The sequence below is a fragment of the Rhamphochromis longiceps genome, linkage group LG4, assembly GCF_057381845.1.
Source record: "Rhamphochromis longiceps isolate RC_006_pf linkage group LG4, R_longiceps_female_GT1.1, whole genome shotgun sequence".
NCBI classification, from domain to species: Eukaryota; Metazoa; Chordata; class Actinopteri; order Cichliformes; family Cichlidae; genus Rhamphochromis; species Rhamphochromis longiceps.
The window spans coordinates 6,182,292-6,209,546 of NC_140560.1; the positions used below are offsets into that span (position 1 = coordinate 6,182,292).

At 39.8% G+C, this 27,255-nt stretch overlaps 1 protein-coding gene across 1 annotated transcript in view; it reads right to left on the reverse strand.

The window, feature by feature from the left end:
• LOC146670912 (carbonic anhydrase-related protein 10-like) overlaps positions 1-27,255 on the reverse strand; it is a 139,229-nt gene that overhangs the window by 104,435 nt on the left and 7,539 nt on the right. The gene's annotated exons all lie outside the window — the stretch shown is intronic.

Here is a 27,255-nt window from a genome sequence, read left to right on the forward strand (position 1 = left end):
CTGGAGTAAAGCAGTTTGAGTTGGTTTAGAGAAATAACCTGCCATACCAGCTGTTCGCTCTGTCTCGTAATTGCCCTTATCATATGAAAGTCTACTCCTGACTGCCTTTAAGCTTGCAACTAGGGAGCCTCTGATTATCTGAAGGACTGCAACCTCATAGTTGGTTATTGGACGTATTCGACTATGGAGAAGATTAGAAGAAGGGGTTCCCTCCCTCAGTAAACATGGAAAAACTTTGATAGGTGTGCTAGTAAAGAGTCCAAGAAAAGACATGAATGAATGACAAATAGTTTGTTAAAAGGACATTTACTCTGTGTTCTATGTTATATAAAAGTTATCAGTTACCACACTGACTGAAGAAAGGAGGGTCAAATTTAGAATCTGAATGAGGGAACTGTAGAACTGGTTTCACGATAGAAAAAAGGATTTTCCAGCTCCCATACAACAATTCTCTGATTCTAGCTGGCTTTTGTCCAGTTTTCCTCACCAACATGTTTCCTAAACACTTTAACATGTCTATTTTACTTACGATCCAGCTTAGACTGCCAAATTTAATTTTCAAGCATACCGATCTGCTGCCAAATTCAACAACTGGAATTGACTGTGCAGGTGTCCAACAATAGTAATTACACTTTTTAGAGCTGTCAGTAAAACAGCATACTTCTACAAAGCTAACCAAAACCAAACGGCCTAACGCTTGAATACTGGCCAAGGAGTCGCTCCATGCAAACAGCAAAAGCTTGACATTAGACTTTGCTACACAGTCTGAGAGCCAGGCAGAACTAAAGTACTGATTGTCAGGTAGGTTTATGCAACTCTTACTTACTATTCATCTTTATGGGCACGGCACAACCTGATATTACAGCAGAGTGTGTAATAGACATGCGAGTCCACTGTGTCCGTTTCAGGCTTTGCCTCTCTAAGGCGTGAAATGGACACGCATGCAGACGTTGCAGTACCAGCAGGGGGAGATTTAAGGCCAGGAAGTTGCAAGTGACCAGGGTCCTTCTAGGCCAGAAACAATTAAGGCTAATATGTACTTACATGCAATTATAATTGAAATAATGTCTGTTTAAAACATTTCCTGTGATTTTTTTCATTCATCTTCTTAAATAAAATATCTCCCTCTGCTGGTACTGCAGCTTCAGGAGATTACACTACAACACTAAAAAGAAATAGTCTTCAGATGGATAATGGATTCTGGTTTTTATTGTTTTTCTTCTGATCACCTCTTACTTGTCATTAGTTTCCTGTTTTATGCTAGCTGGTGAAATAATAGTGGTTTTGGAGCCACAGGTGTCTGTGTCAAAATTTGGTCTATTCAGTAAATATCAAGAGATTTCACTTTATAATTCAACACTTTATCTTGTGATGAAAACAAATGAGCTGATGCTCAATGGAATCATTTTACAGAGTTTTGGAAGTGACAATGTAGCCCATGAAGCTGAATGAACCAAGCATTCAGCCAACCTCCCTACTGCCTATGCTGGATCTCTCTATATTTGCTAAAACATCTAGTAATAGAACAGTTTTTAGCATGTTCACTTTTATATCATTATTTACATTTTTTTCTTTATAATGTTACAGTATAAGTTCTGAAGCACTGACTCTGATATAAACTTGACAGGAGGTTTTAAATCCTTCCCACACTGACTTCTAAATAATCTGACTCTCTGCAACCAGAAGTTATATCTCTGGTGGCGATGTGAAAGAATGCAGGTTTAAATTAGTTTGCATTTGCTTCTTCATCTCTCGTATACAGTGTATGTTTTAACATAAACTATAGGACCCCACTGTATTCCCTTGAATCCATAAGCAAATCCATCCATCTTCTAAGCAGTGACACTGCCTACAGCCGCGGCCGAATCCTACGGGCATGGAGTGAGTGAGACTGTGAGAAAACAGTGAATATGTACAACATGTGCAGAATTATAAGCACCTGGAGATAAATTGAAAGCCCTAAACTGTCGGTAGATGCTTATTGACATACAGCCTATCTGATGTATCAGAACCTGTGCCGGGACAAGTGATGATATTCCAAGGTCTTGACTTTCCAAGAGCCATCATGGGGGATTTACAGCCATCTGTTGCAGGAGCTTCTCTTCACCTCCATTTTTGGACGTGTGTGTGTGTGTGTGTGTGTGTGTGTGTGTGTGTGTGTGTGTGTGTGTGTGTGTGTGTGTGTGTGTGTGTGTGTGTGCAGATGGGGATCAGTTCTCTCTGACGACACTGTTGTCGCTTCTCTTTGTATTCTTGTCACTCATCCATCTTTACTACATCTCGTTTATCTTGCTGACTTTGACTCATACTGTGATGATGCTCAACACTAAGACAAAGGTCATATTTAAAGAGTCAGTGAGACAGCGTGACTGTAAAAACATCCCGCATGATCTCCCATGTGTGCTGGAAATATCTCAGCTCATCATCCATCAACGATTATATCAAAACAGAAATGGAAGGCAATTTTTAAAAATGACCTGATGCTACTCTACATTACACAATCTACAATAACACAGCTCAGCTCAAATTCAGTACTAATGACATACATCTAATTACCATATAGCACTGTGAAGTCTTCAGCCACTGCTAATTTCTTTATATATAATATAATTTCCAAGGAGTTAGGCTTTCTTGTATGCTCTGTTGTATACTATATATATACAGTATACTGAATATGAACACCCCCATCCTGTCACTGGCACAAGAATTGTTAACATACCACAGGCAAGCCGGCACAAGTATTATTTGACTGAAGCAGCCAAATATAAACTTATGAAGTAAGCATGTTATATTGTTTTTTACTTATCACAAATCTTTCTTACATATTTAGTCTCTGAGCGTTTTTGTTAAACTTGTAATGTTTTGTGATGAATGTTGTAGACAGAAATTGTACTTAGAGTTTGTTTAAACCCCCAACAAAACAGTTAACAGAAACCAGCAAAATGCCCGTCTAATAACAAATTTGGACTTTTCCTGTCTTTTAAGAACAACTTTGCATCTTACAGAAGAACACACATAGCAGAAAGTAAGCCCTCTGTTAACTGAGCTGCTTGTTAACCATCTTCACAAGCTCTTATCCGGGACAGCCAGTGTGTCACATAACTAATCTCCTCATAAGATCTCAGATGGAACTGAGGAGGGATTAGAGCAGAGGATCGTGATGTACATTATGCACACCTGGAAGTGCCATAATATCCGTGTGGTAATCAGCAAAGATAACAGTAAGTATAATTTCTTTGATACATCGCTTGTTTTATGATACGTGCTACGGAGCATCACTTTACACTTACAGTCTCTTCATCTTTACAAGGACATTGTTTGTGCAGTAGCTGCCTTCTCCCACTGTTCAAACTACAAGCAGCAGCTTCAGTAAACAGAACTGTGATGTAACAAGCCAGTGGGCTGCAGAGGAGCACAGCACAGAGATAGAGGCAGAGCTGCACTGCCATACATCTAAACCAAGCAGCAAGTTCAGTGCATTGTCGATTCACTGCAACCCTTGAATCCTTTTTACACTGTGGGTAATAATAGAAAGAGAGCCTTTTTATTAGCACCCATCATGCAACAGGAAATGCAGTGCAGAACAGACGAGACACTTAGAAGAAATAAAAATGGTGAGATAATGACTGGTGCGGAGGTAAAAATATAGCATACGTAAAATAGAAATGGTTCCCTGTATTAGGTTTCGTTTCAGAAGCTGTTGGAACATTAAAAAAAAAAGAAGAAGATTTTTCAGTGTGCTCTTTGGTAGTAAGAAATGTTTAAAACTGGTCAAGTCTGTCTCCCTCCCACCTTTATATTTACATCTACGAGTTTTCTCAAAGGTCGCGCTTTTAAAGCTGCTAATTTAATGGTTCACACATGCACACACATCATTCCACTACCCTGACATGTATCTGACGATCGCTCGAACACACACACACAGTGAAAAAGACACATTGTTCTTCTCTTTATTACACCTGTGGTTCAAAGTGTGGGAGGCAGGAGGACTGCTCTGTTTTTATGTTAATGTACACTTACTATGAAAATAAGTGTGCTGTGTGCAGGAATTAAAATATGTAAATTAGCACCGATGCTAAAGAGCAGACTAGTTGAAGATGCTCGAAGTCATTTGACGCGGACTTTGAACTGCAACAGAGACATGACAGCGTGGTGGTGCAACTGAAAAGCAATCCAGCCACATCAAGGGCATATACAGCATCCTAACATCTGGGGTCTGATCAGCCTAGTCTCACCGCAAAACGGTAATAACTACTTTGGTCCACATTGCAAACGATAAAAAAAAAGGTAAATGGTAAAAAAAAAAAAAAGCTGACATTTCTATGCGCAGTAATTCATATTTTGCAGCATGAGTCATTGCCGGACCTGCCCATCCTTCTGTGTGCATACCTGGAATTCATGAGATCGAAAGAGCAGCAGCAGCAAGACCCAGCACAGAACAAAGCAGCCAAGAATGACAGGACTCTGATTAAGTTAGAAACAGAATGAAAAAGGGGAGTGAGGGTGGAGGTGGGTTGCAAAGCATGTTGTTGATACACATAGACTGAGGGCAAGCTAAAGCAAATTAAACAGCATGGACTGTTGAGCCCGACTTTGACACCTGGATGAAATGCTGAAAAAAACGATGATCTCTCACAGTGATTGAAAATCAAACCAAAGAGTGAATGAAAAGAAACAATGAGTAAAGCATCGCAAAACAAAGTTCTAGGCTGACCATAATACCTGGTGTCATTTGATGAAATTCATGCAACTTCTCTTTTTAATTCATATTGCAATTTAAATATTAGGTTAAAACATAATAGGTGACAATAGAGTTTTGGTCTGAGGATGAGTATAAAACATGAACATATAGAAAACAGCTGGTAGGAGAAACTTCTAAACTTATAAAGCTCCTTTAAAAACAGAAAATGAACAATTTTGTGACAATACTGTAAAAAGCACAAGTGGGGATCAGGTAGCCAGGCTGCAATTGTTAAGGGGACTGTGGATTTAGGGGAGCCGCCCTACTGATCAATAACTGCACACAAAGAGCATTTCAGTTGTGATGCAGCAGAGGGCACATGTGAGGTAGTCCTCAATGAAAAGGAGTGAGTGGAGTGGCTAAAATAAATAATCACAACACCCACATTTTATTTTCATTTTTCTAAATACAGTATAATGTGTGCACATTTGTACTTTACTTTTTCTTACAGGGAAGACCATCTATTTGGACACACACACCTCATTGCATCTCTTTCCAAAATGTTAGAAGTTGAGATAAAGGAGCTTACTTTGATAACAGGTAAGTATTATAATAAATATGTGTGCCCTAGTGCGCTTTAGTAATGAAATGTGTAGGATAATCTCTCATCATTAGGAAGAAAAATCTGTTCTAAATATATTAAAGCAGCAGGTAGGAAAATGATTTGTCTTAAATGACGCCATTCCTTCAAATTAGTCTGTTAAGAATGGGGAAACAAAGCAGGTTGTCTGAGTGTGCGGTGCTGTTCAACTAGAAAGATAGATACAGTATGTCATGTGCAATACAGACTCAAGCTGACATCAATGCTGCTTCCCTGTCAGTGTTTTGGCAGCACTCATACACAACCCAACAGACAATCAGCAGTTCACTGTGTAAAATGAAAAGGAGAAATGCTTAAAACAGTTTTGCTTTGGGTTACACTGTTTCTATAAACCAGATTGATGATTGATGATTGGGCACTCCACAGATTTACACATCAGGGTTCGTTCACTCGCCTCGAGCAGCACTACTCAGCCTGTGGTAACGCTGAAATCCTAAAGGAGCTTTCTTAGGTTTGAAAAAAAGCACCCCATGATGTTAGAGATCCAATAAAATGCACTATCAAGTTAAATGACTTTCCCCACATTCATTCTTTTCTACTTGAGTTAATTTAATTCACATTAATCACATTTTCCGACTCCAAAGTGAACGTGTCTTTAAACAGCCAGTGGTGTCTGCAGCAGCAAGGTGTGCCAACGTCACGGCCGCTCCACAGTCAGACTTCTGCAGTGGTCTTGCCACTTTGACTTTAAGTTGCACTTTGAGCGTAATTCAAATTCTGCTCTCCTATGGGTGTCTCTGGCGAGCAACTAGCAGGATGTTCCCTTCCAGCATCTCAAATAAGCAGTGGGAATCTTTCCTTTGAGTCAACATCTGAAGGGCCATCTCAAAGAGGAGTGGGGGACACTGTTCCATCTTACGTCCATCAGCTTGTGCACGCTGACTGAAATGAGTCCCACAAGTGTCTGATGGCGCACAATTTTCAGCCTTCAGCTCTTTTCTGCCTTCAAAGACTCAGACATCCTCACAGTGACATTGCTGTTCTTATGGAGTTAATACTATGATTACATTTCTTCCAAGAAAGAGAGACTAAAGGCAAAATGAACCAAAATATGTCATGGACACTGTAAGCCCAAAGAAGTTAGCAGAACTTAAAGAAATTAAGGCAACTGATTACCTGAAGTGTTTATGAACTTAAAGGTTGAAGCTTATCAGAACTGCAATGTTTTGATTACATTTGACATGTACCTTTTGACTAAAATAAAAGTAAACTGTTCTGTTTTTCAGTTACGTCACCCATAGGAATAAGTTGATATAACTAAAAGGAATGAGTACAACAGAGTCACCTTTTCTGTTTAGGAAAACTCAGAATTTATTGTTCACTTTTGCCATCTTTTTTGAATAAACAAAAGTCAAACATCAACTCTTAAAACTCAAAGGTCGCAAATCGTAATAAAAAATAAGGTGACTAACTGCCTCAATTACATCCAGTACTGCTCAATTAAAATTTCCTCACCTCAACAGTTTCACCACTAACATACTACACTGTGAGTATCCAACAAATATTAAAATAAGTCCTTATAAAAAGAATTCCAAATGCTAAAAACATGATACATACTCCTGAAGATTTCAATAGCAGATTTGATTAATTTCAACAATTAAACTGTTGAAACTAAAATTTGCAGCTATTGACAAATCCAACATTTGTCAATAGCTGCTTGGCTAACTTACATGTTCAAAACAATGTCTATCAGTAATTTCTTGCAGTCCAGTTATTGCAACAAAAAACAAACCAAGACACTGTCTGATGCAGCAATACGGCAAAATACTCCATACAGTGGTTTTTGTTCTTTCATGCAAGTGTAAGGAATACTCTAACTTTTGACCTGCCAGCATCTTTGCTAGGTTGAGAACAAATTGAGTGAACTGGCTCGCACATCTGGTTTCTGGCATTTTTGCAAGAGACTGAAACAAGAATTCTGACTTTCAAAAGGCAGAGATGGGCAGTAACGCGTAATCCGATTACTTTTTACAAGTAACGAGTATGGGCAGGGCGATATGGCCAAAAATATATATCACGATATATAATTTCTGCGAGACAAAATACAACTCCACAACTTTACTAGCGCAAAAAAAAACCCATCCATTTATTTTACTTAAACAAGCAGCTGTTTTTTTATGTGCATTAAAGCTATATAAACATTTACCTGTGCAAATGCAGATTCCTTGCTGAAAGTTTAACCAAAAGGCATTTCCAGTAGAAATGGGCTGACATATCCTGAGCATAACCATGTATAATATCCACTGAAGTTAAAAAGAGGTGCTTTGCAACATGAAACTGCAGTGTGCCAAATAAAAACGTCAAATAAAATAAAAACGTTTTCGGACCATAAGGTGCACGGGATTACTAGGCACATTAAGCGAAACAAAACAGTCAGATGAATCAAACTTTATTCAACTCATTCTTCTTGCTTCCTCCACTTCTGTACCATTGATTCAGTAATGCTGTATTCTATCACAGCTGCTCTATTCCCATGTTGCAGTATATTAATGACTAACCTCGTATTTTGGATGGATTATCTCAGTTGTTCTCCTGACTGAAGTTTGGTTCGTTTACAGCATCCTGCCATGCGATTGCATTTGTCTCTAACCATCAGGAACCTTCACGTTAACGTTTATCGAGTGGAAAAGTGTGAGCGTTCATCCTCCAGCTTCACTGTTTATGTTATGCTAACACAGCTGTGTCGCTAGCGATCACGTAGCACATCATTATATACCACCTTTTTTAGAAATCTCTGTCAGAACATGCTATTTTCTGTCTCTTGCTCTTGACGAAGGCGGTCGCACTTTTCTCCTCTCCTACTCCTCTCCCTTAGCTTCCCTGCTTAGCCTCTTGTGTCCTTGTCTAGTCTCGTGTTTTTTGTATTACTTTTCCCTGGAACACTCTCTCACAGTCTGTTCTCTAAAACCTAAAAGAGGAATTATGGATTTGATCAACTGGTCCCTGAATGCAATTGACACCCTTTTCTCAACGAGAAGTCTGGGCTCGGGTGAGCCTGAGTGATGAAGATATCTACCTATTCGGAACCATGATAACAGGGTTCTTGCTGATCGGAGCTGGCTTGGCCCTGACTTATCGAAGAATTAAGAAAGCGGAACTGGCTGTTCAAACCCCCACAAGGCTGCCCGGTGGGATTGAAACGATGGGACGAGGCGGGAGTTTCTCAAAATGGGCTCATTGAGTGCAGCATGGATAAGATCTTGGAGAAGCTTACGGCTGCCGTGGATACTCAGAATAAGATCTCTGAGTACAAACTGGATTACATCTTGGAGAAGCTCACTGTGGTCGTGAGTTCTCAGAATCGGCTCTTTGAGCACAAGAATGACAACATCACGGAGCGTAAGGTTGATAACATCATGGAGAAGCTCACGGCTCTCCAACGGGAGATTGAGAGACCAGTGTTGGTCTGTTAGAACAGCTTTGAAATTCTCATGAGCTGTTTGCACTAAAGTAAAAACCACCATCACTTCATGTGGATACCCCTTTGGCGCCAGCTGTGGGCTCAAGGCTGGAGCTGAACAACAACACCCTGATAACGACTGTGTTTAGACTGTTCTTCCCATTCTATGCAAGGTCACCTGGGTTGGCTGGAAGACTGTTTACTTAGCCTGGCAGGGGGAAGGACACTGTCTCAGCTGAACTCTGGACACATACACAGACACGCACACAGACATATATATACACATGTAGATGTACACTCATCCCCCCTCCCCCTCCAAACGCCTTCGACGCTTATTCCCCTCCGATGCTGACGGTGGATCAAGGAGACCAGCGGTTATGCTGCAGGCTCGGATGTACTGTCTACACTGGCTGTCTCTCACCCTTTACCCATCCCTGTTGCTTGTCATGTGTTTCTTTGGTGTATTAAGAGTTTTTTCATGTGCAGAGGTGTTTTTTTTTTCTGTTCTCAAACTGATCGCCCTGTTGGAGCTCAGTCTGGGGGGAGTTATTTTTTCTCCTTATCTTTCCTCATGTGGTGCTTTTTCCATTGTTATACCTCTCGGACCTATCTTTTCCATGTGATGTTTTTGTGTAATGTATGTATGGTTGGAGGGTAAGATGGCACCGCCATTGCGTGCAATAGGTCGGCAGCCTTAACATGAAATTTCCCCTTGTGGGACTAATAAAGGTATATCAAATCAAATCAAATATCATGCTTAGGTAACTAGTGAAACTAGCGAGCTAACTTCCGCTAACTTCCTGCTAACTTCTAACTCTGTTAAATGTAATGAATTCTGTTTTCATGGATGACTGGATGTTAAACATCATAGTTACACCTGGTAAAGCAGCAATGCTGATCGTTTTATTAAAAATGAAAGAATTTAGACAGTTTTTAACTCTCAGTGATGTTCGTTTGACTTCGGGACCTTAAAGGATGGAGTTTAGGACCCAGATCGCTCCCAGATTTACGAGCACGTTAGTCCAACAAATACGGCAATAACGACGGCCCAATTGCATGTTCTACAGAAAAAATGTGCTTTGTTGTGTATCTGACGGACAAACACCAAACCAGTTAAGTTGCACCATTTTTACAAACCAATTCTGCTTCATCCGTTTCACTCAACAATTTCACTCAGCATTTTACCCAATATCTATCGCGATATTTCATTTTCTTATCGTTGCCTAGCATTGTACTGGTATTACCGTGAACGGTATAATATGGCCCAGCCCTAGTAACGAGTAATGTAAGGGATTACTATTGCAAAAAAGGTAATTAGATTACTGTTACTTTCCCGTAAGCACGCCGCATTACTGCGTTACTATAACCGTGATTTTTTTGCGAGAGTGTCTCATGACAATGATGTAAGCGAGTGCGATGTTCGTGGCAACAGCTGTGTGCAGATCAACAATGGATAATATAACGAGAGTATGACCTTACTTTGAGTTTGATTCTGTAAAAAGTGACAAAAACAGCGAAAAAAAACCCTAAACTTCCAAGCAAGCACCGACAGTACACTGCCACGGGAATGTGAAACTCCCAGATCCTTCCACTGACTGTTACGACAAACCTGCACCAGGGCAAACCTCCGCCTGCCCAACTCCTGCTATACAGGTGAAAATAGAGCAACAGGACCACTGAGTCTTTGATTTTATTTATTTTCTGCTGTGTTTCACTTGCATTTATTTGAAAGAGTGAGTGTAAACGCAAAAAACTATTTTATTTTATATGCTGGAATATGCAGAAAAAAGGTTTAAATGTTAAACAAATTTCTTCCAGTCAGAGAATGTTGCATATAATTTAATGTTTGCTTCATGCGTATTTTACTGCGGAAAGTTCTGTGTTGCTACAAAAACGGCAAGAAAAAGGCAATTAACAATGGAACAGAGACACATCATCATAATACTTAAAAATGTCTTTCCTACAGAGAAATTGCGAAGAGCAATCGTGGCTCAAGAGTTGGGAGTTCGCCAGCCTCGCCTCTGTCAGTGTGCCCCAGGGTGGCTGTGAGCAGAAAGCTCCTGAAGCATTTGAGGTGTCAGAATGTGGAAATTTCAACATCGCTTGAAAAAACTGCCAGCTAGCAACGTCCCTCTCACCAGTAGGATAACTGATTTTTAGCCAATTACAAGTTGAATCTGGTAGTTGGGGTTGTTAGCTAAGATACCGTCATTAGGAAGTGGCACAACTAATGTGTCTATGCGAGCTAATTTGCGATGTGCACCGCTGGCCCGGCCATTTATTTTTTAATGCACCTTCTGAGATTAATTCACTGTGTGTCTTGCCCAGGGCTGGACTGCGACAAAAAAATCACCCGGGCATTTTGACTAGAGACCGGCCCACCAGGTATTATGGGAAAAGCCATAAAGCCTTTGAAAGAAAACAAACACTGTTGTGACAGTGATGTACAGTCTTGTTGGTATATGTATGATTTCTAACGTGGTACATCAGATAAAAACTTTGGTTGCAAGATTCAGATAATTATTTAATAAAAGCGAGACATTTTAAAAAAAGAATAAGAAAGAAAAGTATTTCTTTGTGCCCCCCTCTCCCTGTTAATGCCCTACCTGCCCCCTGGCAAAACTTTGCTATCCGCCCCTGCACAGTTACCAGCTGTCAGCTACTTAGAAAAGGATCCTGGTGTTATTTGTCTCTCAGAAACAGTTCATAACTTCTCTTCAACTCATTCATGTCACCTAAAAGGTAAACCTGTTTCTCCATCACCTGTTCAGCTCTGATGATTCAGTAAGGACGTCTCCTGGTTTCATCTTCATGTTTCCCTCTCACCACATATCCAAACCGACATCATGACCAGCAGCTTTTACAGCTTGGCTCCAGCAAACATCAGCTGATACTAGAAATTAATATTAAATAAATTCTAACAACAGCTGATCAAGCTTAAATATGCTGCTGTTGTTTAGCGCGACATCCGCTGGTTTCCTCTTTCTGGCACAAAGTGGGCGATAAACAAATAAGAGAGAAAAGCCGATCAGCTGATCATTGATCAGTTTCATGACTGAATGAGAGAAGAAGAGGCAGCTGACAGCGTAAAGACACAGAATAAATCCAGCTTTGTGTCTTTTTTCATTCTAGCTGAAGTACGGGACAAACTTTGTTTCTTTTCAGCTCAATTCGAAACACGTAATATTTTCTCTGAATACAGGACGATTCCATTTTTTAGGGGACTGTTGGCAACTCTATAATAATTAACCTTATGAACAAAATAAAGTTCACTATCAGTAACATCATAGCATCCACCCAGCAGTATATAAACTCCGTCATGCTAGCTAGAATGCAGTCCGAGTTATTGTAACTGACTGTAAAAAGTCAGCACAACGAAAATAAACTCCACCTAAACTTCGTTTATATCTGACCCAGATAGACTGCAGGTTATAACTTCTTACCTGAAGTTCAGTTCACCTGATACTCGGACCGGCAGCCGCCTCGGGTCTCTGCTCCTCCTGCCTCCCCTTTTGCTCATCCACCTGGCCTCTTGTGGCAGCTCCGCCATAGCCACCACCAAACAACTGAGTTATTTGTACACATCTGCCAGCATCTGGCCAATCCACCAGCTTTCATTGTTTATACAGTTATAAAAAAAAATAAAAAATCATCGGCCCATTGGCCCACCGGGCGTGCCATCAGTTAACCCTTCCCAGGGTTGTATGATTGCTAAATGTTACCGTTCCAATAATACAGTTCTAATAATAAAGGTTTTATTGCTAATCAGTAATATGTTCTTTTATTTTTTTCATTTATATTGACACCCTGTTAAAGTTTAAAATCTATAGCTTTTCGAAGCATCTGGATTAAAGCAGGCCATTAATTCAATCCAATTCAATTAAATTCAATTTTATTTATATAGCACCAACCCACAACAACAGTCATCTCAAGGCACATAATGTTATGAAGGCAAAGATCCTACAATATTACAAAGAAACCTCAATAGACAATAGACAACCCCCTATGGGCAAGTATTTTGTTGGCAAGGAAAAACTCCCCTTTAAAAGGAAGAAACCTGGCTCCAGGAGGGGTAGCCATCTGCCACAACAGGCTGGGAGCCGGACAGGACAGGAAATTCATGACCAAGTGGATGATGGAAAACCAGACCAGTCAAGGCCTCATTCACCCATGCTTACTCCACGCCAAGCTAAGTTGTTATATAAAAAAACATTAAAAAAGGAGTTTCTCCATCTCTATTCATTATTTATATGCTTCCTCTTGGTTATATATTCCGAAAATATAACATAAATTTTCACTGTTATGCCGATGACACCCAGCTCTACCTTTCTTCTAAACCCAATTCATCCCTCCCACCTACCTCCCTCTCAGACTGTCTTATTGAGATTAGATCCTGGTTCTCCTCCAATTTCCTCAAACTTAACAGTAATAAAACTGAAGTTTTACTTGTTGGTACACCATCTATCTTAACCAAATCCCACAGCTTTTCCATTAACGTTGAAAATTCTCCCACCCTTCCCTCCCCTCAGGTTAAGAGTTTGGGTGTCATACTTGATAATACTCTTTCATTCCAGTCTGACATTAATTACATAACACGGTCTGCTTACTTCCATTTACGTAATATTCACCGACTCCGTCCCTTCCTTACTCCCCATGCTGCTGCCATCCTTGTCCATAGTCTTATTACATCCCGTATTGATTACTGTAATTCCCTCCTATTTGGTCTCCCTAAAAGGTCCCTTCATAAACTCCAACTTCTTCAAAATTCTGCAGCTCGGGTCATAACTTGCACTCCGTTAAGTGCTCATATTACCCCAGTTCTACAGCAGCTTCACTGGTTGCCCATAGAAGCCAGGATAAATTTTAAAATCTTACTTCTTGCATACAAGGGTATCCATAAATCTGCTCCTTCATATTTGTGTGACCTGCTCCATATCACCACTGTTTCCCGCACTCTCAGATCATCATCTGCTATTCATCTTACTGTTCCGTCCTCACACCTTATCACTATGGGGAACAGAGCTTTCAGTCGCTCTGCTCCTCGGCTCTGGAACTCTCTTCCTCCTGCACTAAGAAATATTGACTCCCTCTCCGTATTTAAGACACAGCTCAAAACACATCTGTTTAAACTGGCTTATTCGCTTTAATGCTGATTTTATCTGTTGTCACGCTCTGTTTTGTAATTTTAACTTATTTTATGTATTTTATGACTACTGTTCCTTTTATTAATTGTGTTTTTTGTAAGGTGACCTTGGGTTTCTGAAAGGCGCCCTCAAATAAAATGTATTATTATTATTATTATTATTATCTCTCTGGCAGCCAGCTTAACAGCAACTAAAGTTTACAGTCAGGCATATTTGTTTACCCAGTTCTTTAAAATTCAGGCTTCTGTGTTTCTGGTGACTAATTTTTTAATAATTTTAATAGCTATAAAAACACTTAATTACATTACTAATTAATCGAATCTTGTTTTAATTGTTGATATCAGGTTAGTTTCCAGAGTCTGGCTAACTTTAGCAGTGCTAGAAGCAGTAGCCTTGGTTTCTTCCATGCTAGCAGCATGGAAGAAACCAAATATTGTTACACCTGGCTTGAACCGCTTGACTGTATTCCATTATTGTGAAAAAGTGACAGTTTTTATTTATTTATTGTTAAGCTTTAAGGCATTGCTTTAATCCAAATAGTAAATTTTCACAAAACAGTATAAGAACAAAAGACAATGTATTTAGTGGGTTTAGGTTATTTTTCTATCTAGAGTCGGGTTGAACTGCTGAATTTTTATGCATTCAGTGTGAAGCTTAACATCATCCAATATGATTTGTGTTTTAACCATCCCAGTTACATGAGATAGCTTAGAAATAGATTTCAGTTGAAGACATGGAGATGTACGAAGACCAACTAAATAGATAAACCCAGTGGTGGTTTTCAGCTACTAAATCATTATTTCTACAGACAACTTACTTTTTTATAAAACCTCTAGGGTTAGGCATGAAGTGACACATTTTTTATACTATATTTAGCATATTTTAGCTTTTTTTGTTTTAGATTTAAAATGTCATTTACAAGAATGCCCTGGCCCACCACAGTCAGTAGCTCAATCAGAAATAGTTACAATACACACAATATGCACACAGCAAATAATTAATGGAATATTTAATGATGTGAAGATACATCAGGATTAAAAACCAAACAACAAAGCCCATTAGAATGAAAACAGGAGCAGTAGTGATCAGGTATAAGATGTGCAGTCAGATGTGATTAGAGCTGACTGCATTCATTCAGCAACACCGTCTCCACGAGACTTAGTCAGCCTTTCACTGTAATTTTTTCTTACAGTATTGCAGGAGGGAGAGATTCAGAGTATGAACTACGAGTACGTAGTTATAGACTGATTAGGCTAAACTTTCCTTTTCAACAAAGCAGATAGACTGGATCAGGTGATCCTGTATCTTCCCTCAGCTACGCTGAAACAGGCCTAGGCTTCTGGGGGCTTCTGGGGGCTGATGCACTGACTGTTTCTTGTTCACTGAGTGGTTCTCCTCCTGTCCTGCTCCCATCACTCCCATTATGTTGTGGCAGATAGCTGCCCCTCACTGAGCCTGGTTCTGTCAGAGTTTTTCCTTCCCACTGTTGCCAAATGTTTGCTGAAGGAGGATCAATTGATTGTTGGGATTTTCTCCGTATTATTGTAGGGTCTTTTATATAATATTAAGTGCCTTAAGGTGACTGTAGGTGTGATTTGGCACTAAACAGAAAAAAACTCAAATTCAATTGAACTGAACTGAAATAAATTATTGATTCTTAGCAGATAATACGATGTTTCATGTTACGGTACCTTTGCAGTGACAATGCTAATGTTACTATCTGGACTGACATGTGCTTTTGGTGTCTGTGCCACTTAACTCTATGGTTAAAAAGTCTATATTATGTTTAAGTGTTCAGACAGTTTTGTATCTTAAAGCAAATAAAGAAACTAATTCCACAACTGCTTCATGGATCCCGCAACTAACGACTGGAATTAAACTTTAAACTTATGCATCAGATTTTCTGGTTTAACCTAATTTTAAGTAGTACAAAACAATTTGAGCATATTATCTTTAATTTGTTGCAAGGTCACAGGTTCAAGCCCCATACCAACCTGCACATTCACCATAAGATTACAGCTGCAGCTATGATGGAAAATGGTTCAGAAAATGCACCCTAATGACACACTTTGTACCTGGCAAGCTACCTCATCTCATCTCAGCTCTGCTGGATTACACTATATTATATTAGATGATGAATCCAGTGAAATCTTTAACTACGGCAAACAGGTCGTCTCAGAGAGCACATGCCCGTCCATTACAGCGGCCTGCGGCAGCCCAGCTAAATAAGAACAAATAGCAGAGGTGCCATAATCACCCCCTGCATTAGCTCTAATGTTGTTACTGCGGTGAGTAATTGCAAGAAATGTAGCGGGCAGCCATCAGGCATGGAGAATGTGGATATGTAATGATATCAGGAGATTATTGAGATTGAGTAGCATAACTTCATTCCCATACTCAGTCTTTTATGTCTTTTCCCGCTCTCTCTCACACCTCTCTCTTTCCCTCTCTCTCGCTTGCTCACACACACACACACACACACACACACACACACACACACACACACACACACACACACAGCCTGTCCTTTAGTTCCATCTAAAATTGCTCATATCTCCTCTACTGCGTGAGAGAAATGTAGTTTCCTCCTCCACCTCCTCCTCTTCCCCTGATCTCGCTACTTCGCTTCATTTTTCCCTCTCCCCCTTGTCTCTTGTGACTCTGAGTCTCTGCACTGTGTGTGAGAGACAGATTTTATAAAGAAAGAGTAAGCAAGTAGGAAGCAGAAGTAGGAAAACTGCATGACAATGACATCGACAGAAAAATATATGAGTAAAAGCAATGTTTGTGCATGAGGGTGAAAGAAAGAAAAACGAAAGAGAAAGAGAGAAAGAAAGAAATAAAAAGTGGCAGGGGCTCCTCTGATCACTAGTGTGGTGTCCTACTTACTCTGCAGCACACCCAAATAACAACCCGGAACTGTGATGTTACAGTATATAACCAGCATACACACTTACAAACACAGACACAGTGAACATCATTACATTGTGTACAGGCACACGCCTCCATCTTTACAATACTAAAATAACACAAGAGGTGTGACATATATATAAGTTGCACAAACACCTCAGTGGAGGTGACACCGTCTGTTTTGTTTTGTTCATGTTTTAGTGACCTTTAAGTCACTCCAACATTGTACACTTTATTTGAGTAAATAACACCCTAATTAGAATTAGAAGAAGAAATGTTGTGGCGAGTCTTAGTGACAAAGGAGCACTCGGGTTCCTATTCCTTATGAAGCTGCAGCTACAAAGATGCGTTCATAGACGTGTGATATGCATATTGCTGATGTATCCCAGTGAACATTTTTCCGTGGCTCCATTTGAAAAACTCCTTGAGAAAATGCAGTGGGGACTCTTAAACCCATAACCTGCTCTGTTGGCAATAAACACTGAGAGAACAAAGAATTTGAATGGCAATTATTTTTTTGATGGCTTTGCTTTGAAAAGCATTAACAGATAGACTGTTGCTATGAAGATGCAATAGAAGGGATTTTTTCCCTCTGCTGTGATAAATGGAGTGCATTTGGTGGTTGACAAATTCTGACTCCATACAGCCATTTCTACACAGAACTCATTTATTAAGGCACCTCACGCATTACTCCTCTTACGGTTCTGTGGAACCGAATACTGTTGATTCATTAGTCAAGGTGTTGCTAACTGGCAGCATAAGTTGATGATCTCGTGTTGCCAGATTTCACCTACCAGCAGCTAAAACTCTGCTACTTGCATGCAAACCCTGCCTGTGGTGAACTTGTGCAAAATAATATATCAAAGATGTGTTTGTGTAGGCCAACTTAAAGTGACTAATACCTCGGAGTGGATACTGTATGTGTTAGCGTGATCTCCTTGCGATGGACTGGTGACCTGTCCAGGGTTTACCGGCGTATCTGTATAGCGCCAGTTCATCATAGCACAATACTCATCTCAAGGTTCTTTAGGCTCGGGCCACACAACCAGAAAACCCTGCGTTGCAAGCTCCAATTATAGAAATCATACATGCTCTCTAGCAAGCTCTGCATTTGGGGGGATTTAGTGTGAAGTTCCACAGCCGTTACCCAAACCTTCTAGTCCATAGGTGTCAAACTCTGGCCCGCGCGCCAAATTTGGCCCGCAGCCTAATTACATTTGGCCCACGAAGCCACACCAAATTACTATCAGAGCTGGCCTACTGGTATTATACAGCTAATATATATATTGTTTATTATTAAGCTTTGCTTGTTCCATATTCAGTTTTTCAGCAAAACGTGTTTTAGTCCATAAGAAAAGATTCATTCTTTTATATTGCTCATGTTCATTTCAATAAATATTAACGTTAGCCCGCGACTTTGTTCCAGTTTTGAATTTTGGCCCACTGTGTATTTGAGTTTGACACCCCTGTTCTAGTCTATTTGAAGTCGCAGTTGTAACAGGTACCAACTGGAGCTGCTATAACTTCCAGCTCCACCTGGGGATTCCCAGCAGTTCCTGAGCCAGCAGAGAAATATAATTCCTCCAGTCTTGGGCTGGTTCTGGGGCCTTCACCCAGGTGGATAGACAAGGGAATTCACATCAAGTACCTTGTAGGCTTCCTCATTGTGGAGGAGAAGCAGTTTTACTCTGGGCTCTTATAGTGGATTTTAAAGAATAAGCTTGGTCAATCTAGCTATCTAATTTGATAATTTGCTCATGTTCATGACTCTGTTCTTGTAGTTGTTACCATAATATGCCATATGCTCCCCGTTTTGTGAACAAAATTCCAAGAAGCTTTAAGTCCTTCACCTCCCCACCTTCATCTGAAGGAAACACGCCTGCCTCTTTCAAGTAGAGAAGCACTTTGGTGATGTTGAGCATTCCAGCTGTATGACTGTCAAGTCAGCACTGAAGAACCTTGTGCGATGATGCCAAAAGGACATCACTGCATCCCCATCATGTTTCTTTCCTAACTTACACTAGACCTTGAAATTCTGTCCATAAATAGGAAGCAGAGTGTTTTAATAGCCTCACATAGTGCCTGCAGACAGCCGTGTTGATAATAAAATTATTACAATTTAGACTTCCGACTCGGATTTCACTGCAGAATGCCTTGCTTAAAGTGCTGTAAGAATTTATTTAGAAAAGAGACACCATTTTAAGGTAGAGGTAGTCAGACAGGTTTCTATAATATGTCACAGGCTTTATGGAAAGCTGTAATTTTCCTGGAACTTTAAATGTGACCCAAAGTGCAAAATTGTAAAAATATACCTTTCATTTGTTCTTCCTCTCTTTCCCGTTGTTAAATTTGCCTTTAATCACCTCCTCGCTGCAGCTACCGAGAGCTAAAAGGTAGACTCTCAATTCCCTCAGCTCTCCTTTCTTTCCTCACCACCCGGCCCCCTCACTTTAAGGTGGTCTCACACACACATGCGCACGCACGGTTAGAGCTACTGTTGAGATCCATCAGCAGGAAAGGGCAGCTCCCCTGAGCTTTTGCTTTTCTTCTTTCCTCTATTCTTCACCCGCTCCTCAGACTTTTTTCCCTGTCTTTCTTCCCTCCGTCCTTTCAGCTCCTCATATCAAGGCAGGCCCAGAAACACATACAATGACAAAGTGAGAGAAACCACACGAACATGGTGTCTCGCTAGCTTCCTGTCATGTTGCCATAACATAATTCAAGTGTCATCAAGACCTCACAACACTTCATTTGCATTTGCTTGATCTCTATTCCAAGCATAGAGAAAGCCAATCAAAACATGGCCATGGATGGGCTCTTCCTGAATGAAATGCAGACTGCAGAGTTAGCAGGGGAGACATGGAACTTATTCTCCTGACTCAAATAATTTACCTGGCATTTGCTTAAGAAAAGACCAATTATTATTTGAAGGTCTTCCTTGACTTTCTGTATGTCTAAAGCAAAAACAGATATTGTTTGCTATGTCCTCTTAGAGGGATGTAGCAAAAAATGAGGTACTTCACAAAGGAAACACACACGTTGCCACTTCTAACAGAAAATATGTGTGTTGGAGAATGGCAGCTTGACAGTTTATTCAGTTTGCTGCACGGAGCCAAGGAACTGGAAGTTTAAAAGGAATACAGAAACCAGTCTCACCAGTTTGCAGGCAAAAAAATAAATAAATACACATTTATAGCACAGCAGATTCTTTTTGAAGAATTCAGATTTGAAAAAAATGAAAGGATTTAGTACAGGTGTCACGAAGTTTGAGTTTATTTGAAGAAGGTTCAAAATGGCAGAGCTGAATGTAATTTTTATTTCTTATTGCAAAAGAAATACATCAAATCAAGTGTTTACCTCATTTATCCTTCCACTGTAGAGTGTATTCACATAAACAGGACATTTAAATAATTTGAGACTGCGTTTAAATCTTCCAAAAAGACATACAAGAGAATAACATGTGGTGTGTGCTGTGTGATACTATACTACTAAGAATGTTGAGCCTTAGTGTGAGTGAAAATTTAGTATTTTCAGGTATCGTCTGTTAATTTGCATTAAATTGCAATAAAAGGTGGCAGACTAAATGCTGACGTTGATGCAGTGTTCCATCTTTTATATACAGTCTATGGTAACACCGCAGTGATAATCTTATAATGCTGTGCCACTAAAGGAACAATAAGGTACTTTTGTATCTCGATTCGCTGTGCTTACATGTTCAAAGGTTTTAAGTACAACACTGTTAATTATTCCATTGGATCTCTTATTTGTAGCAGACTGTAACTGAGAATGATGGGAATGTCCTAAGTTATTAACCTAAGTGGGCAGAAGAAAAAAGCTCTTCTAGTCTTTGGAAGCTTTTCAAAGAATGAGATAAATTAATGTGATAAACTACTTTTCCTATGGTATCCAACTGAAGTTCAGAAATATACTGAAATTTGAAAATAAAAATGTCAACCTCAGAGTGGGACTAGAGCAAAGGTCAGAGATTCATCAGAGATGAACAAAGACTATCTGCTTTGGTGTGATGAAAATCTGTTAAACACATGTTTAAATATTTCCAAAGATCAACAGACTCAAACTTTTAGCCCCAGAATCAGTCGACATAGCTAAGAAAATTAACTGAAGTAACACAAGCAGAGATTTCCTGACTTAGCCTGCAGTATGAGTCATACTCAAAAAGTCTTTAAATCTCATAGTTCTTATAACAGGTTTCTCTCCTTGGACTGATAAAGGCCCATTTCAATTACATGCTTGTGTTTGCAGACTCCGATCCACAGCGCAGATAACCCTGACGAACTCATACTCAGACTTTAGGAAGAACGACCCCAGAGCCGTAGAAGATAAATGGGACTCACCATGGCTACAAGTAGTCATTTTATAACATAAGTAGCTGAACACAAGTTTCCATTCACTGTTCACTGAGTTCCCCTTATTTACCCAGGATGAGCATTTAGTCATATTACTGTTACTACTTTACTGCACTGTAGAAAGATCTGAAATCATTCTGACATATATACTGCACAAAATTCAAGATTCTCATAATGACACTCCCTGACTAAACTAATATTTTATTCAGTTTTTTTTATATAAACCATAGTTTTGACTGCTGCTGTCAAAACAAGCCAAAGTTAACATTAAAAGGTCCACATTAACCTAAACCAAAATCCAATCAAGTCATTTTCATCCCCAAACAAAAATTAAAATTACTTATATAAAATAAGAAGAATAAAGTCAGAAAATAAAGCTAACAGTAGAAATCAGGACTCTGACATTTTGTTCCACGCAGGATACAAACATCAGTCAACTGGTATTTATAGACCTACAAAGTCTGTATTAAAAAGCTGGAGGTGGCATTAAGTAGCAGCGTTACCCGCTGGGAAAATCTGCGTCTTGCACTTTGTCTTGCTCTTTTCCCCCACCTGCTTTCAGGTGCAGTATATGTAATAAAAACTAATTGGTCAGCGTTTGGAATGGAGATACAATTTACATGTGTATGTCCTATGGGTAATTATCTGAGGGCCATAAAGGTCCATATGTGCCCCTAAGCAGTAAAAGGTAAATGTGTACACCATCTTCACTATATTTTAAGGCACCCCTGCACAGAGTTAGCAATTAGCTGGAGTACAGGAGTATTTGACAAAACAAAAGGTTATGCTATGAATTTTGTTGAGTGTGCAAAATGTGTCATTTTTTTGTTAACACGTTTAATGTAAAATCTTTAATTTGATACTTGCTAATGACTTTAGCTACAGTGCGTCTTCACTGCTACCACACAAATTACAGTATCAGTTGGATCATTAATTTACAGCACATTTTGGGTCATCTCTGTTTTCTGCATTGCTGTCATAGGTGAAAGTCTGCTCTGTTACTCTTTAGAAGAATAATCTTAAAACTTGTGATTTCAGTTTTTGTTCACGCTCAGACAGGCTGCTTGAGTCTGTTTGCTTTTAGCTTATTGCTAGTCTTCCACATTAAAGATGAAATACACCAAGACCAACATGGTGTTTTCTGTTACCATGACATTTTAGGTTAGTGTGACCTACAAAATATAACCTCTGTCTATTTTCCACATGTCCACTTAAATGTTCACTGAGGAAATGGCCTTATCAGCCATCGTCAACCACTGCGCACAGTCCAGGTTTCCTCTGGCTCTGAATGGCCCTCAAGATGTGAGCAAATTCAAGTGAATGACAGCAACATCTCTTGGCCACTCAGGCTAGAATGAAGACTGAGCTGCAGGGAACAAGCAAAAGGAGAGAAATGAGCAGGATAACAAAGAAAGAGATGGAGAGAAAAGGGTGGGTGACTGGGCCAGAATCTGGATATGCTGGAGAAAAGGAGACAGGAAAATAAGAGCAGAGGCAAACGAAAAGCAGACGAGTGGACCAGCCATAAGCATAGGGGAAACCAAGGAATGAAGGAGGAGGAGAGAAGCTGAAAGGGCAGAGGAGATGAGAGAGAATAAACCCAAGGGGAGGGAGAAGATGAAAGGAGACAGGGAGACAACCAAACACAGATGTGATCAAATATATATAAGAAATGTACAACGAAAGGATGAACCTGGCGCCCCTTAGAGTCTGATGCAAGGAAAGAGAGATTGGGAGAGAAAGCATGAGAGAAAGTTGAAGCCTAATGCTCACCGAATAACTAATGCAAATATCAAATTGACTGTTAAATTGTTAAATTGTTAAATTGTTAAATTGACTGCCCACTGCTTCACTGAGTGAATGGGTCAAATGCAGAGAAAAACAAGTAATTTCCCCATGGGGATCAATAAAGTATCCATTATTATTATTATTATTAAATGAGTTCATATTTTTAGGTTGATTCAGAAGCACATTGTAAAACATACCTTATCATTATATTAAAGTGAAATCTCATTGTTAGATCACTTTGAAACCTAGAAAAATTAGTTGTTCTAACTTGACGTCCTTTGAATTGAAAGCATAATTGCAATGCAAAGACACTGCGAGCAGCTTAAAGCCGTCTTTGTAATGACTGGTATAAAAGAAAGGAACGGCTGCAGCTGAAAATCCTTCAAACATAATTAGTTTTTCTCGGTTGGAATCAGTATAAGTGAAAATACAACAGCTTTACACAACTGGCCATATAAACCACTCAAGCATTACAGCAATATCAACTGTGATATTGGCTCCCTGTGTGAGGCCAGATCACCTTTGACCCCTTGGAGGCAGGAACTCTGAGGACTGTTTTGTCGTGCCATTGCAGCAGGTTCTTTGGATCCTGTGGGTTGTGGGGTGGATCATCCTTGTTATGCCACTTCTAAAGAAGGCTCAGTCAGCCTGTGCTGGGTCACGCACCTCGGGCTCTCTTTCATGTTTCTTGAGTCGCGCTTTAACAGTTTTTGCGGCATTTTGGTACATATCGTCTTGCTGGGAGAGGCTGCTGTTGCCATGGGTGTGTTTGTGTGTGCTTGGCTTGTAACTGTATTTATGTGGGTGGTAGGTGTCAAAGTAACTTACACGTGAATGCCAGGACCCAAGGTTTGCCAGCAGAACATTGCATTGTAACTGGTAGTCAGTATTTTTCTACTGCAAAAGTGCTTTAATGTTAAGATTGATTGGAACTGAACTACCAGAAACAGTGGCACAAGTAGCATATTTCAAATCAAACCAAAAACTAGAACGCTTCAAAAATATTTTTAACTAGGCTAAACCACCAAAGAAATATCCAATCAGAATACTGCTTAATATTGTTAGAAGAAAGTAAAAGAAGATAATTTGTTACAGTTTATCATTATTTTTTTTCTCTGTAGTTTTTTCACACTAAAAACTACTTTTGGGTGCTTGGTTAGCAGATGTGCCTCACTTTTACCATAACCAGGTCTGAAAAGGACGCCTTGTACCACCAGTGCAATAATATACATCCTGGGAACGAGAACAGGCTCTTGCTTCTTTTTACTTCAAAAATCGATATAGGGTAATCAGTTTACTCAGGGCCATGTGAACATTTGCTTTTTGCTTTAACTTGGAGATCTAGCAGGCTGCGCCAGTTAACCAATCTCCAGCTTCGAATAAGTCACATCTGATGATTCATTAACTGTTCATTTTGACAGTCATTTCTAGCTTGGTGAGCCAAGTATGGATGCAAAAAATAAGTACCGTTTAAATTATGTGACATCTTGCTGGCGTTCCTGGTGGATATGAGATTATTTTCTCAGTATAGGTGCTGTTGGTTGAACCTGTGAAGTGAAGTGGAGGACCAGAGATACTTGTTGCCATATACGTCTGCCAAAGGCTCTCCGGTGTTGCATGGTTTCTGCGGTGCATACTGTATCTCGTGTTATATTTAGTTTTGTATTTTACGGTGCCAAAGAAATAGCTCATGAGCTAACCACAGTAGCAATGCCAGACTCCTTCCTCTCTGCCTCCTCTTATCTGTTATTCTGAAAATCTCAGTGTTTACGACAAAGTAGCCCAGTAGTTGGCTCATTTGTGCTCCCTACAAAATCTGGTGGAGCATCTCACAGTAATCTCGCTCTAGAGGCTATATGAATTTGTGTTTCTCTTTAGAGGTTGCAGACACTCATCTCAGTCCATTTTCCTTTTGAAAAACACCCACAGCTGTGTCCCTCTCTTATCTCAGCCTGTGTATCTCATGAGGGTGCAAAGGTGATCACAGCAAATACGCACAAGATGACAGTGAACTGAGTTTTGAATACCATTCCATTTTCTTTCTTTTTTTCTGCTGACTACATTCCCACTTTACTCTCCAAAAACAGCTTGAAGCAGGCATTTCTCCTGTGCTGGCACAGCACTCACACAAAGCAAGAAGAAAGGTGCCATGTGAAAGTAGATCGAGGGTGAAAAAGCAGTAGTCAAAGTCGGGCTACGCTCGCTGATGTGATGAGCCTACTGACAGTCTCAAATTTCCCAGAAGGCAATTCACACATGCACGCACACACAATCACACTTCTTCATTTGGAATTATTTCAGTCTCATTCTAAAACAGGAGGCGCAGCATCTAAAAGCACGACTCTTGCACGAGCATGAAAGTACAACTCCAAATTAAACTCAGCTGATTTCAAAGTAATTATAAAATTATCCCAGCTCCTTCTACACGTGCAGAGGCACAGCGAGGAAGATCAGCTGCAGTGCCTCGGCAACTCCATTACCTTGGCTCGAGTTAATTAATTGCATGTGACAGGCAGAAGTATAAAGGTGAATGAATGTGCCCCTCATCTACATCATCTCCAAAGTCATTTACTAATACAGTCTGTGATCGCTGGCCCTGATGTCAACACGAAAAGAATGTTGATGTTGAAAGATACTGCAAAACCCTGCATCACGTTGAGTGATGAAATCTCTCCAGTAGCTACAGACAGCATCGACACCAGAGTGAAGAAGAAAAAAGGGAATGTATGACTACAAGGACAATAAGCTTCAAACCCCTTATTTCGGGGTCATGTTAGTAAAGCATTGGATCGTACATATAGGTGTGCTTTCCCTTTTCTCACGTTACAGAAAAAAAAATCACTTACTTGCATTAAGAACATTTGTACCAGAATCAAAGAAAAACCACCACATGGGGCTGCTTGAATCTTTTAAAAAGGACCTCAAATCAACACGCGACTCTTCATTATTATGCAGAACAACAACCAGTACATATTAAATTTCTTCAAGACCTTTTTTGTCATTATTGTTAATGACTATTCTGTTTGTTTATGATTTCCTTCTTTGACTATTGTGCAGTCAAACACAGGCAGCCCCTTTTCTTTGACTCTTTGCAGCGACAGTAAAGGCATTCATTAACTCATTATACATATTAAAGACACAGCAGGCTTCCGTCATGAATGCATAAAAATAAAAGTAACTGTAGATTTCAGTGTGTGCTTGTTTGTCGGAGTCAAAACTTAATAAATTGAGTGAACTCAGCACGTGCTATTCAGACAGAAAGACACGAAGCAAAAGGACTGCAGGAAGTGAAACGAAAGCCACTTGTTGCTGCTGAATTAGCCTTTCAGCTGTTTTTTAAAGAAAAAGCAAGTTATTGCTTATGTTAACAAAAAAAATAGTAAAAATGTAACTTACAAAAAAAGGCGCTCCTTCCTACCGAGGGTAAACTTGGAAAAAGATGTTGAAAACACAACTTTCCTCAAAACAATGTGAAGATATGGCTCAAAAATTGAAAAGTAAAAGGCTTTTAAGATCACCAAAAAGACATTTAGAAAAAGACAGCCCTTTTCATCCAAGTTTCTTTGAAAAGATAAAGGGCACACTTCCTCCTCAACAGCTCTACAGACTCCTCAGGCAAACAGCAGATTCAGCCAAAGACCTTCCTGTGATGTGACCTTGTTAAACACTACATCACAATGCTGTTGTAGCATGTGGGAACCATAAGTTGTGATTGTCCCGAGGCTTGTACAAATGAGCTCCCCGTTCAGCACACACTGAGCAGAACCACATCAGAATAAATGTACATATGCATTTAATATTTTAACAAATGCTGCTGAGTAACATTACCTTGTATAACTGGAGTGGATGTCTAACACCACCCCACAGCCAAAAAAGCTTGTTCTTTTAAAAGGAGGAAACATAAAATGTGTTTGTAATTTTATAAAAAATATAGTTAGGTGTCTAATTAAATGTAGCATTACTTTAGTAGCCCCCAAAGTCAAGCTTAGCATCAATCCTGGTGGATCAGCTGACACCTTTCTCCATATCCAATTGATAAATTTCATATATGGCCAACTTTTTGACCTGCTTTAGCTTGCCTATGATTACTCCACACTCCAACCCACTATGCAAACCACCACCACTCCAGTCTTTCATGCTTGGTTAGGCCCAGTCACACCGGTCTAGAGACCAGTCGGCAACTGTCTGGAAACCACCTGTAACCAGGGAAACGCCTATGGGTACATCACTGTTGCTAAGTTCTAAAGACTTTAATGAAGCCAAATTTTGATTGGGTCTAAAATGCAGTGTTAACAACACACATG